The sequence below is a fragment of the Balaenoptera borealis genome (genome assembly GCF_965194805.1).
Source record: "Balaenoptera borealis genome assembly, chromosome: 9".
Lineage (NCBI taxonomy): Eukaryota > Metazoa > Chordata > Mammalia > Artiodactyla > Balaenopteridae > Balaenoptera > Balaenoptera borealis.
The window spans coordinates 60,871,519-60,889,596 of NC_138873.1; the positions used below are offsets into that span (position 1 = coordinate 60,871,519).

Genomic DNA, 18,078 nt, shown 5'->3' on the forward strand with positions numbered 1-18,078 from the left:
AATTATATAAGTTATGGTTCACTGGATTCAGCAATTCCATATTATATAGAAATTTAATCAATCTTTCAGAGATTGCCGACATATCACAGTAGGAGGTACTTTTGACCTTCATGGAGAAGTAAGCAAGATGAAGTACTGAACTGCATATTTCAGTGAGTTTGTTGGATTTTGTATAATTGTCTTTTTCAGAATTTCTGGCTAAATTTGAGGCCTCTTATTTGGTAATTCATGCTGTTTTACATATGAAAAGCAAAACCTGCAATTTACCTATTTGAATCAAAATGTTACCTTTATTCAAACCTAAATCTTTTCTCTCTCTGCCTCAAGAAGGGTGGAGAATAAGTAAAGAAGAGCATGCAAAGCTATACAGAACACATTAAAATCATCCCCTTCACAGCCCTTATATGCTTCCCCCATAATTCTGGTTAAGAGTGGCTGTCAAAATATAATTGTTAATAGTGGTCCTTTTCAATCTCAAAAGTGTGCCAATTTGGATGATAAATTGTATGTTCACCCTAGTCAAGTATGGCATCATGTCCAGGAAGGTAACCCCAATACATCAGTCTAGTTGTTATTATCCTATATTGGGTGACGACAGAGAAGGGTTACACCTTCTACTTCAATACCGGGCTCAGTATAGCCCAATACATGGCTCCAAAGAAGGAGAGAATTTTATGAAAGAGAAATAGGATAGCTTTAGATTTGACACTAAAGCCCAATTTGCCTATAAGTAAAAAGCATTAAACTTCTTTATGAATAAAAATAATAAGAAAATGTCATATGCACTCTAGCTCCTATGACTCTTACACTTAGAATTGTGTTCTTTTTTTCTACTCTTAGGGTTTTAATACTTAGGATTAAAAAAAAAAACCAAAAGACTTAGCACTCAAGTAGTCAGAATCTTTTTTTTTTTTTAACATCTTTATTGGAGTATAATTGCTTTACAATGGTGTGTTAGTTTCTGCTTTATAACAAAGTGAATCAGTTATACATACACATATGTTCCCATATCTCTTCCCTCTTGCATCTCCCTCCCTCCCACCCCTCTACGTGGTCACAAAGCACAGAGCTGATGTCCCTGTGCTATGCGGTTGCTTCCCACTAGCTATCTATTTTACGTTTGGTAGTGTATATATGTCCATGCCACTCTCTCACTTTGTCACATCTTACCCTTCCCCCTCCCAATATCCTCAAGTCCATTCTCTAGTAGGTCCGTGTCTTTATTCCCGTCTTGCCACTAGGTTCTTCATGACCTTTTTTTTTTCCCTTAGATTCCATATATATGTGTTAGCATACTGTATTTGTTTTTCTCTTTCTAGTCAGAATCTTTTATCTGACAAATGAGAAAGTAAAGCCCCAAAGAGAGCAATGATTTCCCTTAGATCACCTAGTTTATTGACTAGGACAGGAACCTGCATATCTTGGCTCTCTATAGATATTTCTTTCTGATGCCATGCTCTATCTCCTGTCTTACAACTCAAATTGTCTCTACAACTGCCAAATTTTGAGCATACTTATAAGAAACTGTTTTCTAATTTATTTATGTCCAAGTTTTAAGGATATCTGTCAGTTACCTGGACTTTATTGTAGCTCTAGGCACTGCTTTCATAACAAGACATTATAACATGTGATTTAAACGTAGTATTTTCATTACTGTTATACAATGTTAGTTTGTAAATAAACCTATGGCTTCAAAGCACCTTTCTAATTCCTGCTATACAAATGCATGGACACTTGAAAAATGTATCATACACAAAGGAAGAAGTTATGTTCCCTCTGAATACAACATTGAAATAAACAATTAGGAAATGCACTGTACTGCTAAAAGCGCTCAAATGTGAAATCACTGTGGTTGGTTTTCAGATTTTATTTTGAAAGTCACACACACATTAATATCCATTAAGCTAATTGTTTGTTAGGGATGAGATCATTTACAAATAGACTTGCCCATCTGTAAATTGGCAGAAATTAAATTTTTTAATTTCTGTGTTTTAAATGAGTTCAAACTCATTAAATTATAATAAAGTTTTCTCTACTTAAAAAAATAATAGTTTAGTTTTTACAATGTTTTAACTAAATAATAGTGCATATTTTTAATACTCTCACTTAGGAAACTTGGAGTGCACTGTTTCAAATTCACCTGAAGTACAGCATAGTCTAAGAACATTTCCACACATGGGCTTTAGCACATACCCTTAGTTCTCTTTTCACATTTTGGACGCCAAGTAACAGAAGAGAAATATACTAGTTTTCTTGGGCAAGTCTTCATGAGCAACCTATTTTTTATTGAAGTATAGTTGACTTACAATATTACATTAACTTTGGCTATACAACATAGTTTGTGAGCAACCTATTAAATACTGAAGAGAAATTTAAATCCAGGGAACTTCTCAGAAAAAAAAAATCTATTGTTATATGACTTGAATATCTAAGTTATGAACGTTTCATGTTTACCAGTGTTAAATTTGGAGGACTATTACTTGGCTGGCATGATGGCATTTGCTCACAGAGTTCAAAACTATTTGAGAAATAGAGCATGAAATTAATTTATATCCCTTTTTAACAATAAATAAATAAAACTACGAAATCATACATGTACTAACACCACAGCCATCATACTAACTTCCTTAGCTATAAATATATCCCCTGCTATTTGACAACTATAGATTTGAGTTTTCAAATACGAATTGCTTTTACATAATTATATCAAATATTACTGTTTATATGCTGAAAATTATAATCTGGTACCAGACCAAGAGTAAGAAGAAACTTGAATTCTAGTTCAAGTTTCACTCAAAATCTATATGACCTGACATTTGTCACTCTTCCAGAACAACAGAGTTTCTGTCTGTTCAAAGCAAAGTTGTCTCTAATCTTTGGTTTCTAGAATTATAAAGAAACTGGAACTGTTTTAATATATGTGAAGTACTTAGAGTTCATAGGCAAAATGCAAAATACATAAACACTGAATTATACATACTAGGTATTATTCATGATTCATGTTGTCATGCCCTACAGAAAACTTCCCAAGATTTGAGAAATAGTTTTTTGCCTATTCTTGTTTCACCTCATTGTATTAGTAAGACATATATTTCAACAAGGGAACTTTCCTTGACACTAAGGACAGATTTTTAATCACAAAGAATTAATCCTTAGGCGCATTTCCATCCTGATATCAAAGTCAGACAGAGAAGTGGGCACACTCACAGGTTAAAAGCCATGAGAATGCCATTTGGTTGTCATATAAATTTTGTGTAATTTTAATTATTTTCTTATTATAAAGCTAGTACATGCACACTCAACATTATAAACATTCTACATATTTTGCAAAACATTCATAAATTCAAACATTATAAATCTGTGTCTTTAGTACATCAAAAGAATCTTCTGCTTTCCCACCCTGAGAAGTAAGAGATAATACTGTTAAGTAAAATGAGCACATGCCTAAGGGTCAGGAAGTCTGGAGCTTTGGCCCTAATTTGCTATACGTCATTCATTTGATAAACATTTTCTCAGTGTTTGCTTTGAGCCAGGTGCTATACAAGGGAGTAGGAATGGAAACAGGAATATAAAATCCCTGTTATCAAGGAGGTGATAGTTTAGTTAAAGAAGGAGGAAAGTAAAATAGTTATAAAATATATGCATGCTTTCATATGGGAGTCTGAAAAGTGATATTAGCCCAAAACAGAGGAAGCAACTCTCTCTCTCATGGGGAGGTAGAAGTGGCTTTAAGAAATAATAATTAAGAATAATTGCAAATAACATTTATTGAACGATCCCTTTGTGTCCAGAACCATGGGGGAAAAGTTTTATATACATTACCTCATTTAGATTTTTAATATGAAAGGATAGTTATTATCATGTTCCCCATTTGACAGATGAGGAAATTGAGACTTAGAAATTTGAGGTTTAAAAATGTAAATCAAATAACAAATCATTGCACACATGAATTTATAATTAAACAGAATCTTGGTGAATGATAGAGTTAACCTAACCACAGAATCAAATCTCATTTGGAAGTAGGCATTAGATAAAGCATGAATGAATGTATGTATGTACCTGCTTGTGAATGATAGTCACATTCTCTCTGTCCTTCAATTTTATTATCCAAAAATAAGATTAATAATACAAACCGCAGTAAATTGTTAATTTAACGAATATTAATTGAACACCTACTATGCTAGGTGCTATGCTAAGAACTTGAGATACACTGGTGAGTGGGACCTATGCTGTTCAAAGCCACTAACCATACATAGCTATTTAAATTTAAATTTTAATTAATTAGAATCAAATAAAACTAAAACTTCATGTCCTCAGTCATATAACCATATTGCAAGCACTCAACAGCCACATGTGGTTCATGGCTACCATACTGAACAATGCAAAATAGAATGTTTCCATTATTGAAGAAATACTACTGGATAGCACTGAACAAGACAGCTGTTGATTCCTATCCTCCTGAAGCTTGCATTTTAGTGGGGGAGACAGAGACCAATTATTTGAATAATTTTATTACAGTACTGATGCAAGCAATGAAAAAAGCTAAAAGTACAAAAAAGACATCTCATCAGGAGGCTTAAACTAGAATAGGAGTTAGAAGACCTCCCAGGAAAAGTGACATTTCACCTGAGATCAAGACGGTCAAAAGGAGTTAGGGGAAAAGGTGGGGAGATTTCTGAGCAAACGGCTACAACATAGGGCAACACGTGTAGGCCCTAAGAAAGGCAGGATTTGGGAGGAATGAAGTGCTGGAGCATGCGAATGGGGAGTGGTGTAGGGGCAGGTGCCTAGGGATCTGAGAGGGTCAGTGGGGGGCGGGGGGAGGATGCTGGAACAGGTGGAACCATCCTGAAATCAATGAGGGGTGACTACAGGGTTTAAGAGGAGAAGAACAGCATCGCTGATTGGTGTTTTTAGAAATGTCACTCTGGCTATAAGAGAGAGAGTGAACTGGTAGGACAGCGTGACAAATGGAAGCCAAAAGACAAGTTTATTGTGGCATTTGGGCAAGAAGTTAGCAAACATCATGGCTTAGCCTGGCTGTATATTAATATGCCAAAAATTAGCTCATCCGAAACCAATTTTCTGTGGCAATTCACCTGAAGATTCACTTGCAAGCAGCCAATTCACCAAATTTACCATGTTTATCAATTAACTTCTCAGAGAATGTAATACCTTTTCAAAGAACTAGATGTGGAGTCCCAACAGAAATTCCTGGACCCCCTTCACAATGGTTGAAAAGATAATATCATCCACCAGCCACCACAAGAGCACCCTCTTGGACTCAGAAGCAACTTCTTTGCCATTTAACCTGGCACTAGGTACCACTTTAAGAGAACAAACCTTAGCCACATGCAGTTAAGCATCTGTCATGGTGCCCTGGCCACTTAGAAGCCAGGATAAACCTTGGAGTTTCTAGAGCTGGTATTTTTGGCTACTCTAAGGACAAAACAACAACACCAAAAAGAAACAAACAAATAAACAAACAAAAAACATCGTTCTCCTGCATATTTTAATGGTCTTAGTGAATTAGAGGTTCTAACTGAAATCCTCTGAGTGAGGCTGTGAGGAATGGGAGGAAAGGACAGCAACAGCCTTCACCTGAGAACTGAATACCTGTCAAATATTGGAAGAGTTTGCTCCACCTTCTGGTGAAAACTGCCCACCGAAAGACAGGGAAGAGAAACGATGGAGGAGTTAACTAATAAAATATTCCACTTCATTGTGGGTTGTAGGGTAGTTAATTCATTACTAGTTTCTATGGCATAAGACAGTTTTCTTCTGGGCGAAAAAGGCAGAATTAATATACAAGTCAGTAAATAAGCAGTTTAAGTTCACAGCACAGAGCTGGGTACAGATTGATGATTTTTCAAATAGCCTATGGTGATAATTATGACTGTAAGTAATGAGGGGGAAAAATCGTATTTTTTGGATAAGTTTTGTAAACTTTCTCAACCTGGAAATTCAGGCATTAACTATCAAGATCACTGATGTCTAGACTTAAAAAATAAGAATCTTTTCAACAGACTTTCTGTTCATTTTTTAGTACAAAAGTGGATTTTTATTCATTTGCACTATACAACAATTAACCAGAGTTAAAATGGAAAAATAAACCCAAATTAAAGCACTGAGCCATTGCCTTTGTTTTCCAAGGAGGAGGGAAAAAAAAGTTCTCAAACATTTAGAAACAGTAATACATTTAAAAATTAATATTGCCAATCTTTTCTTGACACTTTCAAGATTGTAATTAAAGAAGCTCACTAAATGCGTAAGAGACACAGGAAAGGATTAAAAGTGACATTCTGCCCATGATATCTCTTTTAGATAGTAATAAAAAGGAAAAAATGATAAAGGTCTCATTTTGCATTCACTGATAGCCACTTTCTGAGCCCTCTGAGAACCAGAACATTAGCAATCATAATTGTTTGAAGTGTATCTTACAGTTCAGCACTTCAAATTCACTCTTTCTATAGCTAAGGAAAAATGGTTAATAAGAGGTTAAATTAAGAAGGTCCAGTGTTTGCTTTTCCCTGGCAGGCCACTATGGCCTTGCCCATTTCTGCTTCTCTTGTTCCCTGGAGCACCCTGCACAACATTAGGCATATAGCAGATGGTTAAGGAAAATGTGTTGTTTCAACTACTGTACCCTGGAAAGTAGGGCTCTCAGTACCTATAATAGTATACCTTAATAATGAGGCCCAAGATTTGCTCCTCCTATATCGAGGCAAGTAAAATTTTGCCCCCAGGTTTCAATGGCTCTAAAACCTAGAAAAGGCCAAATCTGTTATGAAATGTATCAGATAATACCTTCACCCTAGGCTCTGACTACATTCACATAAAACGTTCCCTATCTTTCCATCAGCGTTTCTGCCAAGAATCTCTTAGCTTCACTGGATGTGTTTAAGCTACCATTTCAGTACCAAGATCAAGTAGTAATTTTCAAAGATGAAAAACAGCATAATAATATTTTAAAGGACAATGTACACTTTATTATATAATCCAATACCAACATTGTTGAGAACAACTTCAGGGATTAAATTGAAAGGTGACTTGATCTACTGATGTCCACGGTCCTACACAGGACTAATGCCAACCATTTACAGATTTCACCCAATTAATTTAACAACATTATTCAGGATTCAGAAGGAATTAATTCCCCAGGGATGTTAAGCTAAACCATTTTAAGACCAAATGGTGCAGGCTATAACAAGAATCTAAAAACAAAGTGCCAAGAATATTTAATGTAATATAGAATCAAAGAGGCAAGTGCTCATATCTCTGTTGTCAAATGTAAACTTGGATTGTTGCTCAGGATTACTGTAACAGAGGATTAGCAATGAGACTTGCAGAAGTGGCAAATTCATTGTGCGCCTTAAAGCAAATCTAAATTCGGTGTGCCACCACCTGTAAACTTGAGCAATAGATTTCTTTTTTAAAATGACCTGGAAAGTATCTAACAGGCTATCCTTGGGGAACTAACACTTTTTGAACTAATTAATCACCGGATGCCACTGCTGCTCCACTCCACTGAATATGAAAACCAGTTGTTGGGCAATAAAGAAAAATTCTCTAGAAAAGAAAGTGATGATATATCACTATTGGAGCGCAAACTGTTCTGCAAACAACATTTGCAACCCGTCTTCAAAATCTTCATTTAAAAAGCAGAAAAAAAATCAGAAATATTTTACTACATGAATGGATTTTAACACTGAAACTAATTTAAACATTTTGATTTCCTTTGTACTTTGAAAGAAACATGGATCAAGAGTAGCTAGGTAAGGAATACTAAGAATATTAAAAGGAAAAGGTATTTTATAGTAGTTAGAGCCCTGGACTGGACTGAACTTCAAAGCAGACTGATTTGTATTTGGGGCCTGAAAATTAACCAACTTTATGACTCTGGACTATTAACTACAGCTCTGTTTCTCAGTCTCCCCAGGTATAAAATGAGAAGGTTAAACTAGATGATCTTTAAGATCCCTTCCAGCCCTAACTTTCTATGAAATGTCAACATTTTTAGAACTACTTTGTCTTTCACATCTGTACAGCTTTGTCAATATGTAGGCCACTATATAAGAATTATGGTTTGGATTTAGTGTTTACAATCAATATATGAACTTTCATTATTACTTACCTAAGTATCTCTAAATCCTGTCACTGTTTATTCTTTCATATATGTTAATAATAAACAAGGCAACCTTTATGAGACCAAGCAAGAATTAGGAAGTTGTGATTGACCAGAGACAAATATCAAACTAAGGATACTCTGAATATATTATAAGTATCCTCTTCTGGAGACTTCAAAGCACAATGCATTTTTCTTATTCACTATATTTTTCCAGTCTTCAAATTATCTTCAGAATACTAATATAGGTTTAACAAATGGAGGAGGCACAAGAATTGTGCAATCTGTTACAAGAACCCATGAAATAAGAACTCAAATTCTTGTTCAACTATTCACCATTGGAAGCTACATGAGAGTTGCAGTATGGTGAGTACACTAGGTGCAAAAATCGCAAGACACCTGCTAACAGGGCAATTGGAAATAAAGTCCATGTGCATAACAATCATTTTCTGCCAAGAGGACCATGAATAAGGAGAACACAAAATGAAAGTCTACCCTAAACAGTACAGTGTACTCAGATAACATATGATATACTTTCTTGGTAATCAAAAAATAACTAACATTCTTCGATATTTTACCATGAATTTCCAAGAACTATGATAAATATTTTAAATCAATTTTGTATTATAAAGGCTAGAGAGCTCTCATTTTCTGCGTTCCCTCAAATCTAGAATTCCAGATGCAGTTTAGGTTTTACCAATTAGATGCATGACACTTGAATTCAGTGCTTACTTAAGTGGAACATAGGCTTAATGCACAAGGCAACAAATTTTTCTGGGTCAGATCTAGTAGCTGTAATGTGGCTCTGGAGTTTACAGTTCTGGTGATAAATACTTGATTTCCCAACCTCCTGAGGAAAGGCTGAGTTAGCTGAGTTTGCAATTTCTTTGGCAGAACTGTTCTGCAACATCATTCTGGGAGTCTCCCTAGAGGTCCGGCCTAGTTTTAATCCTCCCAGAATTCCAACATTTGTAAGCACCTAATACCTTGTATTTAATTTCTTTTTGCTTAAAATAGCTAAAGTGGTTTCTGATATGAGCAACTGATCCTTGACTAATACAGATAGCTATCAGAAGTAACTGTAGATAAAACACTCAAAGATAAACATCTGAGTTGCTTAAAAGAAGTAAGAACCTGCCTGCCAAAAAAGGGTTGAATATTAGTAAATCATGGTATCCAGTAGTAAAACAGATACTTCAGTTACCACCTATGATCACTTGGAATGAAGTATCCATCAAAGGTACAACTGTAATAAAATAAGTAGCAGTTTCTGAAACAGAGTATGATGAGCATAAGAATGCAAGGATGGTCAGGTAGATCAGTTGCTTGTAACTGCATGGAAGACTCATAACAAGAAAAATAGCAGACTCTAACTTAAAGTCTTTGTTTAAGCCATAAGCAGAAAACAGGGAGTTCCCTGTCTGCCTTAAAAAAATCTCTTATTTCTACTGTGACAGGATTGATTAGCTAAAAATCAAAAGAAGATTCTTTAGTTGCTAAATTACAACAAAGTCTTATATTTCTTATGTGAAAATTAGAAACTTGCTTAGGAAAGCGTGGAACCTTGAGAATTTGGTAACAATTGAGAAAGGTGACAATTGGGATCTTTCGAATACCATTGATTACACAGCAATCCCCAAATCCTACTAACCTATTGAGTCAATAGGGTTCCACCTTGCATGAAGAACTGGTACTGACCTCACTTGAGCCTGCTAACTTGTAAAGGGATGGCAGTATTGCCCATGCCACACCCTATTTTCTTCTAGATCTAAGTCAAATGCCAGACTGTCATCAGTTACTTATCTGAAATCTTAACTCATTCGTGACCTAAAATAATTTGATGGAGATGCTGGAAAAGTCTTGGTAGATGGAAGGGGGAATGCAAGAATTTTTTTTTTTAAGTTGGAAGGAATTTATCACATGTGACTACCTCCAGTTTCTCCCAGGCCAAAGCACACTACCTTCACAAAGACATTCACAAATGAATTGTCAAAGAAACACCAATATCCTCAGAAATCACTGTCATAACTGTCCTCTGAAGACAGGGAGGAGGTGGAACATGTTGCCATTGAGTCCCTTAATTTCAGTGGATATAGTAAGATCCGAGGGTAGCAGAGAATTAACTACAAGAGGCAAGGAGAATACAGTTACCATAATACGTAGGAGAGCTAGAGGGACCATCAGAATGAACTTTGACAATAACTATTTAACCACAGGGCCCTTATAACTAAAATAAATGAACAGTTACTTGATCTGTAAAATGAAAACCTCTAGGTATGGTGAACCTAGAACTCAAGCCTGACTTGAGTCACCCTAATAGAAAACCACGAACTCTCACTTAGAAGGCCAGGTACTGATGTGGAAGAACCTACAATGTATCACCTCCCAGTTTTCCCCAAAGTAACAGCAGCCATTTACTACAGTGACCATACATTGAGCAAAGAGAAATACTCAGACCTTTTGAAGATGTTCAGCATGGGCTCTGAGCTAAAATTAATTCTTGGGGGACCCACTGTGATCCACTAATCAGAGTAGAGGCTCATGCTAGTCATGTGATAAATGAAGTTTTGCCTCAAGTCCACCTGTCATTCAGTTCAGTATGTCTGCAAACTCACTCTGTAGTTATTTCCCAGTTCCTGAGTAGACAGTAGGAATAGACATTCTTGACAGCTGGCAAAATCCCAATAATTGTTCCCTGATTCATGGAGTGAGAGCTGAGTCATGGTAGGTGTGGTAACCACCCTTCAAGGTGGTCCCCAATTACCTCTGCCTCCTTATATTCACAGCCTTGTGCAGCAACCTCCCACATTGTATCAGGGTTAGTCTGTTTGACCAGTAGAATGCCACTTCCAAGACTAGGTTACGAAAGTCATTGTGGCTCCTGCCTTCTTCCTTCTCTTGTATCACTTGCTCTGAGGGAGCCAGCCCCCATGTCTTAAGAAAACCCAAACAGCCTATGGTGAGGCTCAAGTGACAAGGAACTAAGGCCTCCTGCCAACAGCCACGTGAGTGAGCCATCATGGAAGTAGACTCTGCTGATTTCCTGGCTGCATGAGAGACCCTGAGATACAACCACCTAGCTGAATACCTGACCTAAGAAATCTGTTCTCAATTCTGGCTGTGCATCAAATCTACTTTCTAAAACTACACATGACCCTGGCTCAGATTCCAAAGATTCTAGTAAAAGATCTGGGGTAGGGTTTAGCCATACCTTTCTTTAATAAAAAGAAAACAAAAGATGATTCTGGTTTATGACCAGGATTTTGAATCATTATTCCATATGATTTATATTTCACCTGGTCCCAATTTTTAGTTTTTGTTGTATTATTTTTGTAATTTATCTTAATTACAAATTAGAATAAGGCAAGAAATCAATCATAAATAAATAAATCACTAATTAATTTTAATGTACAAAAAGAAGTCCCCAGAGCCACATACAAGATAACACGGAGCATTTAATCATATTTTCTTTTTCTCTTTCCTCTCATCCTCCAAACATCCGTATCTGGGTGAAATCAGAGCAAAATTAAAGCTAAGGTATGACTTTAAAGGACAAAGATTACACCTGGGCAGCCCGCATGGCCAGTATAGAGATGAAAACAAAGAATGGCAGTTCTTTGCTCTGACTAGCAACTTTGTGCATAGGCTTGGGATTCAGGTGTCTCTCTGCACCTGGAAAGAAAGAATCCTCTTTTCTCTGCCATGTGCTGTCATCATGAAAAGTTGCCCAACCACAAGAAAGAGACAGTTACCACAAATTGCTGCATCCCAGGGACAGCTACCCAATCTCAAACTCCTATATGACAGGCTCAATGGGTGGTATCTGGGAAACCCAGATTTGGATGCTGTTCCACAAATATCCTGTTGCAGGTGGGGACACCAGTAATTCCCGATCTAACCTAAAAGGGAATCACCTAATTCCATCACCAACAGGATTGTATTGTGAAATGTAACAGAATTAGAAAAATTCTAATCAGAGGTTTGGGAAAGAGACATGCAAAAGAAAAAGGTTCCTTAATAACTGAGTATGAATAGAGCAAGGATCAGAAATTGCTCTAAGCAAGATAATGTGGTCTAGGAATTTAGCTTTGAGTGTTTTTTTATTCCTTGCCCACAAGATACTTCTCTGAGGTGTTCAGTGCCCTAATCCAACTCCCCATCCTCTAGAAAGTTGGAACCCCATTTTCGCAGACCTTCACTGGTTGGACAGAGCTCATGTTCTTTATTCATCCATTTCCATTCACTACCTTCACAAATTAATTTTTCTGTATAATATTCCCTCAGCAATCTCCATTGAAGTTGGCAAATGAAGTCGCTTACACTGTTACCTTCCCACAAGACATCTTCATTTGATCAGAGACCTTCAAACCCTTGAAACAAAGGAGTAATAAATTGTAGAAATTTTTAGAACCAGGAGAGGTAGAACATGCATGTATTTAATTATGTCATATATGCTAGATACAGAGGAGATGTTTTTTAAAAATATATTCTGTCATTCACATGACTGCAAACTCTGATATCTACTCTACTACTTCTACCTTTGGGAAGGAAGAATGTATTGGGAAGTTTTTCACATGCCCTTCCCTTAGAGGTTACCCAGCTTTTACTTAAATATCTCCAGTAAGAAAGATCTCAGCAATTACCAATGTAACTCATTCTTTGAACAACACTAGAAATTACTAAAGCTTCATGATGAGGCTAAATCACACTACCTGAATTTTCTACACATTGATCCAAGTTTTGCCCTCTGAATGACAGAGATCAAGTCATATTATTCTTCTATCCTTGGAGATTTCAAATATTGAACTCTAATGTTTTATCCTTTCCAGACTAAACATCTCCAAAACCTTCAAACCTTCCTGCTAAGACAGAATTTTATGCCCTCTTACCATCCCAAGTGTTCTTGAATACGCTATGGCTCAGTGTTTCCCTAAGTCTCAGAGTTTGTTTTCTTAGACACAAATTCTAGGTCCCACCCACATATATCATGATCCAAAAATTCTGGGGTAGACTTGGCAATTAAAATTTTTAATTTTCTCCCAATAAATTCTGATACAAATCAATGCTCTGGATTATTAATATGTTTCCCTGAACAAAGCCATAACTCTAGTTGAAGGCTACCTGGTTCAAATAAAGACATTTTATCTCCTTGATTTCAAGTACTATACTGCTATTGATAGAGTCTAAGATTGCATCATAATTATTAGTATCAACCACTTTCAGTATATAGCAAATAAAATCTCTAGGAGGTATCTATACCATCGTCTTATGCTCATGCCATTGAAGAGTTCTACTAAGGTACACTGCTGATAAGTAATCACTCTCATTTTTATAGCCTCTCAGCTGCATTTTAGTTTTAGATTTTTCAGTTCAATAAATGTTCCAGAAAAGCAGATCCTCAGGTAAGACATGTGTCTTAGTCAGTTTGGCCTCATAACAAAATACCTAGACTGGGTATTTCTTAAGCAACAGAAATGTATTTTCTCACAGTTCTAAAGGCTGGAAGTGTGAGATCAGGGTGCCAGCATGGCTGAGCTCTAATGAGTGTTCTCTTCCTGACTTGTAGACAGCTACTTTCTTGGTGTGTGTTCACATGGCCCTTTCTCGCTGTGTGAGTGTGGAGAGAGAGAGAGCAAGCTCTTTGGAGTCTCTTCTTTTAATAGCAATCCCATCATGAGGACACCACTCTGATGACTTCATCTAAACCTAATCATGTCTCAAAGGTCCCCATCTCCAAATATCATCACATTGGGGCTTAAGACTCCAACATATGAATTTTAAAAAGACACAATTCAGTCCATAGCAAAGTATAAACTTTCTCGTAATTTGTGCCTTCATAATTGTATGCATGGTCCAACATAGGAAATAACAATGTTCATTCTGTTCCCTCTCACTACTCTTTTCCTCACATTTTTAAATTAAGGCTCAAACTCACCAATATCAAGTAAGCTTCCAGGATTAGCTCTGCCTCTCCTCTACTCATATATATTCAATAAAGACTTGAATTGGTTTTGGGTGGTCATATGTAGTATCCGTTTTCCAAGGGTAAAAATCCTTTAGTAAATCTCTACAGTACTAGGTTTTATAGACTTAATGTGGTAGGTGATCAATGAATGAGAAATTACTCAAAAGAAGTTAGTTACTTTTTCTACTGTGTCATTTTCAACCTTAACTTCTTTTAAAAAATGTTTATTAAGGGTTTATTAGGTGCCAGGCACTGTGCTAGACACTGTGAAGAAGCAATGAATACGACGTACATGCCCTCCTTTATAGAGCTGAAAGCCTACAAAGGGGAACATGTATTGAACAAACAATCACAGAGATAAATATATCATTAAAATTGTGATAGTCATTGTGAAGGAAAAGTAGAATGACAGACTATAATAGGGGCCTAATTTAGATGAAAATTCAGGGAAGACTTCTCTGAGAAAGACGTTTTAGGAGAGACCTGAATAATGAACAGGCAATAGCTAGGCAGAGGGACAAATTCCAATCAGAAGAAATAGGACAGGAAAAGACACCAAAGCAGAAGCACAGCCAGACCCTTTGTGGAAATGAAAAAAGGATATGTGACTAAAGTGAAAGGGAAAGTGGATCATGATGAGGCTGGAGAGTTATACAGGGACCAGGTTATACAGGAACTAGCTAGAAATCCAGATAGAGGGCTTTAGGTTTATTCTAAATGTATTTCATAGACACTGAAGAGCTGTAGCAGGGAATGCTCACTTTTCAGAAGCTCACTCAGGGCTACTACATATATGCAAAATATGTTGATAGGAGACAAGAAGAAATGCAGAATCAAGTTTGCAAGTGTCCATTGTAGATGGTTCAGGAGAGAAAAGATATTTGCTTAGACTAAATGATGACAGTGGATATTTGAAAAAGTAGACAGATTTGTAATATTATATTTTAGAGATATATTCCAAAGGAATCAAAAGGGGGTTATAGAGTTTGACACACATTTGCTTTCATAAAATACCCTCAAACTGTATGTATTTTCTATAACTGCTAAGACCCACGAAGATATCTTTATGCCTAATTGCCTCTTTACCTTTTGTCTAATTGTTCATTTCAAGTAGAAGCTAGATTTGCTTAACTTTGCACAATAACCAGCACAGCACACTACCCATATTATGGTTTATTCAATTCACTTGATAATGTTCTATCTAACAAGATTTGGGAGTTCTTAGTGAGTCAGAATTATAAGTATTGAAGGAGAGTGCCATAAGAGACAGATTTTTAATTCAGTTCAAAAGAACAAACCTAACACTCTCTTTAAATGTCATTTTTTCCCAAAAGTTAATGTCATTTTTGAGTCTGGAATGGGAACCTCATAAAATTAGCCTTAAATATAGTCTTCTGGCAACCACTAATATCCCTAACCTCAGTGAAACAAATCTCTAAATTTGCAATGAAAATATAAATGCTCTTTAACGTTGCAATAGATTTCTATATGAAACATGCAGGATTTCCAAATATACATAGGATGCGTAGGATAAGTTTACAAAATAAAAATAGTTTAACAGACAGATTCTTACTGCATTTGAATATGGGAATATGAAACTTCTAAACTGTATACTCAGAAAAAATCACATGGGAAAAAAATTAGTGTTAAAATCATATAACATCCTTTAACTTTTAAAAATCATGCTAACTTTTTCTCTCTCTGAGAATGTCAACTGAAAAAGAAATAAGTTGAATTCATAGCTGCAGATTGTTTTCAATGTTTTCCTTGCTAGAAAAGGGATATATATTTTTAAAAAGAAAATAAGGGGAAAAACCTAGTCAAGAGGAAAGAGATTCCAAAAGGATTTATATATATAAATATCATATCTTCTCTATCAACCCACATTCCAATTTCAACCTTGATCATTTTCTTCATGGCCAATAAGCACTAACCTAGTGTAAAATAGTATAGAAAGAGTATATGTATACATGACAGATAAAATACAAGATGCACCCATTTTGGGTGTTTCTATCATTAACTGCTGTTGCATAAACTGAACATACAATGGGCTATGACACTGGATAAATCATTTGTTTCCACTTGTTATTGATGGCATTTCATAACTCGTTTGGGGCTCTGCTTTGCCCCGTCACTCGTGAGTTATGAGGTCATCAATCATGACTGGGAATAAATGATTTATGTAAGTCACCCTATTGTATATTTCAGGTAGAGTATACAATAAAACACACTATTGATTTCTAATATTGTTGCATTATGTGTATCATGTGTGCTTGTGAGACTGTAGTCTTGTGTCATCACTGTCTATGAAATGTTAAAATAAAAAAAAACAAACAACAACAATAAAGAAATGTTAAAATAAATTATGAGAAGAGAAATGCACAGAAATGATTTAGAGAATTCCCTTTTTAATTAAGATCTTGCTAAAGCAATTTTAAAATCTCCTTGAATTAAAAACACACTGTCTCAAGGAAAAGGAGTTGTACTTAAGGACATGAATTCAATATATAAGGTCATGATTAGGAAACAGAAAAGGACGGAGAGAAACCCTTTGAACAGAGCATATGTCACCCTGAATAACCTTCGGACACACTGAGAACACAGTTTCCACTGAGTAATATTTTGTATTTGAACACTTGATAGGATCAGTGGCTTAGTAACAAGAATATCAAATATGAAAAACTTCTTCCAGCCATTTTTAGAGAGGAAAGAGGTAGAGTGGGGAGCAAAACCCAAATTGATTCCTTTCATTGGTGAAAGGTCAGCTCCTTTAACTATAACTGAGGTTGAGTTTGGAAGAATCCACAAGCAAGCTTAATTAACATATTAATTGAAAATAAACATAAAGTGATCAGGAAAATACTCTTATCTGAACGGAGTTCTTTCAAAAGGACACTGCATCTTAAGAGATTGGAAAATTTGTCTTTTGCTTCCTTCCTGTTTCATCCGCCAACTGACTTTTCCATTTTTTTTCCTGATGAGCTTAAAACTATCAACATGGTTTAAAAAAACAAAACTACAAGAAAATGCAAAGAAATTTGAGGGAAGCAATCAAAAACATATTGAAAATCAAACCTAGAATAAAAGCATCAAAAATCCAGGAGCTTTCAGCTATTTGCAATTACAAGAGTAATTGCTATTTTAACATGTTTTGCTTGTTCCAAAGACACTCTGGTTCATAAGCTGAAATTCAAAGAGTTTAAATCACAGCAAAATCTTTCAGGAGCAGATCAAGACTAAATATACACTCAAAACAACTTATTATCTACATATTTTAGCTGATTAAAAAAATAAGGTGCCTCTCTGAGCAGTATTACACAGAAGTTGTTGACCACCTGTGTTCAATTCCCAGTGATGATAAGAAAATAACTATTTAATCTGAAGTATGAAGAATTTAGGTCAGATATAAAGAAAAAGTTCTTTATCTTACAGGAAAGTATTAAGTATTGACATTATTGAGTATAGGTGTAGAATTTTCTCTGGAAATTTTTAATAGTAATTTCATTTTTTAGAATGATTTAAATTTGTCCTAATCTAATGACCAAGGGTTACATTATAAACTCAAAATGATTTCTCACAATTCTTTTCACTGCTTAATTCTATGATGATACTAATTAATTAAGAGCACTGTTGTACAAAGCAACAGCATAAGAGGATTGGGGATTCAAAAGTGAGAGTTGGTAGCTTTAATGACTAGTAAGGTGATATATGAGAAAGTGAGTCAGAGGTCTATGTCTAGCTAAAAATCCTTAGTTTAAGTTCAATATTATTTAAAAATATTTCATTTTTAAATTTTTATTCTAGATTTTTTTCTAAGTGTTCTTATTAAGTATAAGAGTTCTTAACCTATGGTTTTGAATGAGCTTTAAGGGAGTTCAAGAACTACCTAAAATTGTATTAAAAATTGTATATAATGAGCACATATGCATGTTTCTGGGGAGAAAGCTTGAAACATTGCTAAACTTTATCAAGTCCAGGTCCAGAAACA

General features: G+C 35.5%; 1 pseudogene across 1 annotated transcript in view; it reads right to left on the minus strand.

Annotated features, from left to right (window-relative positions):
• The window catches only part of LOC309634809 (peptidyl-prolyl cis-trans isomerase E pseudogene), a 258,076-nt pseudogene that overhangs the window by 25,350 nt on the left and 214,648 nt on the right, over positions 1-18,078 (minus strand). The gene's annotated exons all lie outside the window — the stretch shown is intronic.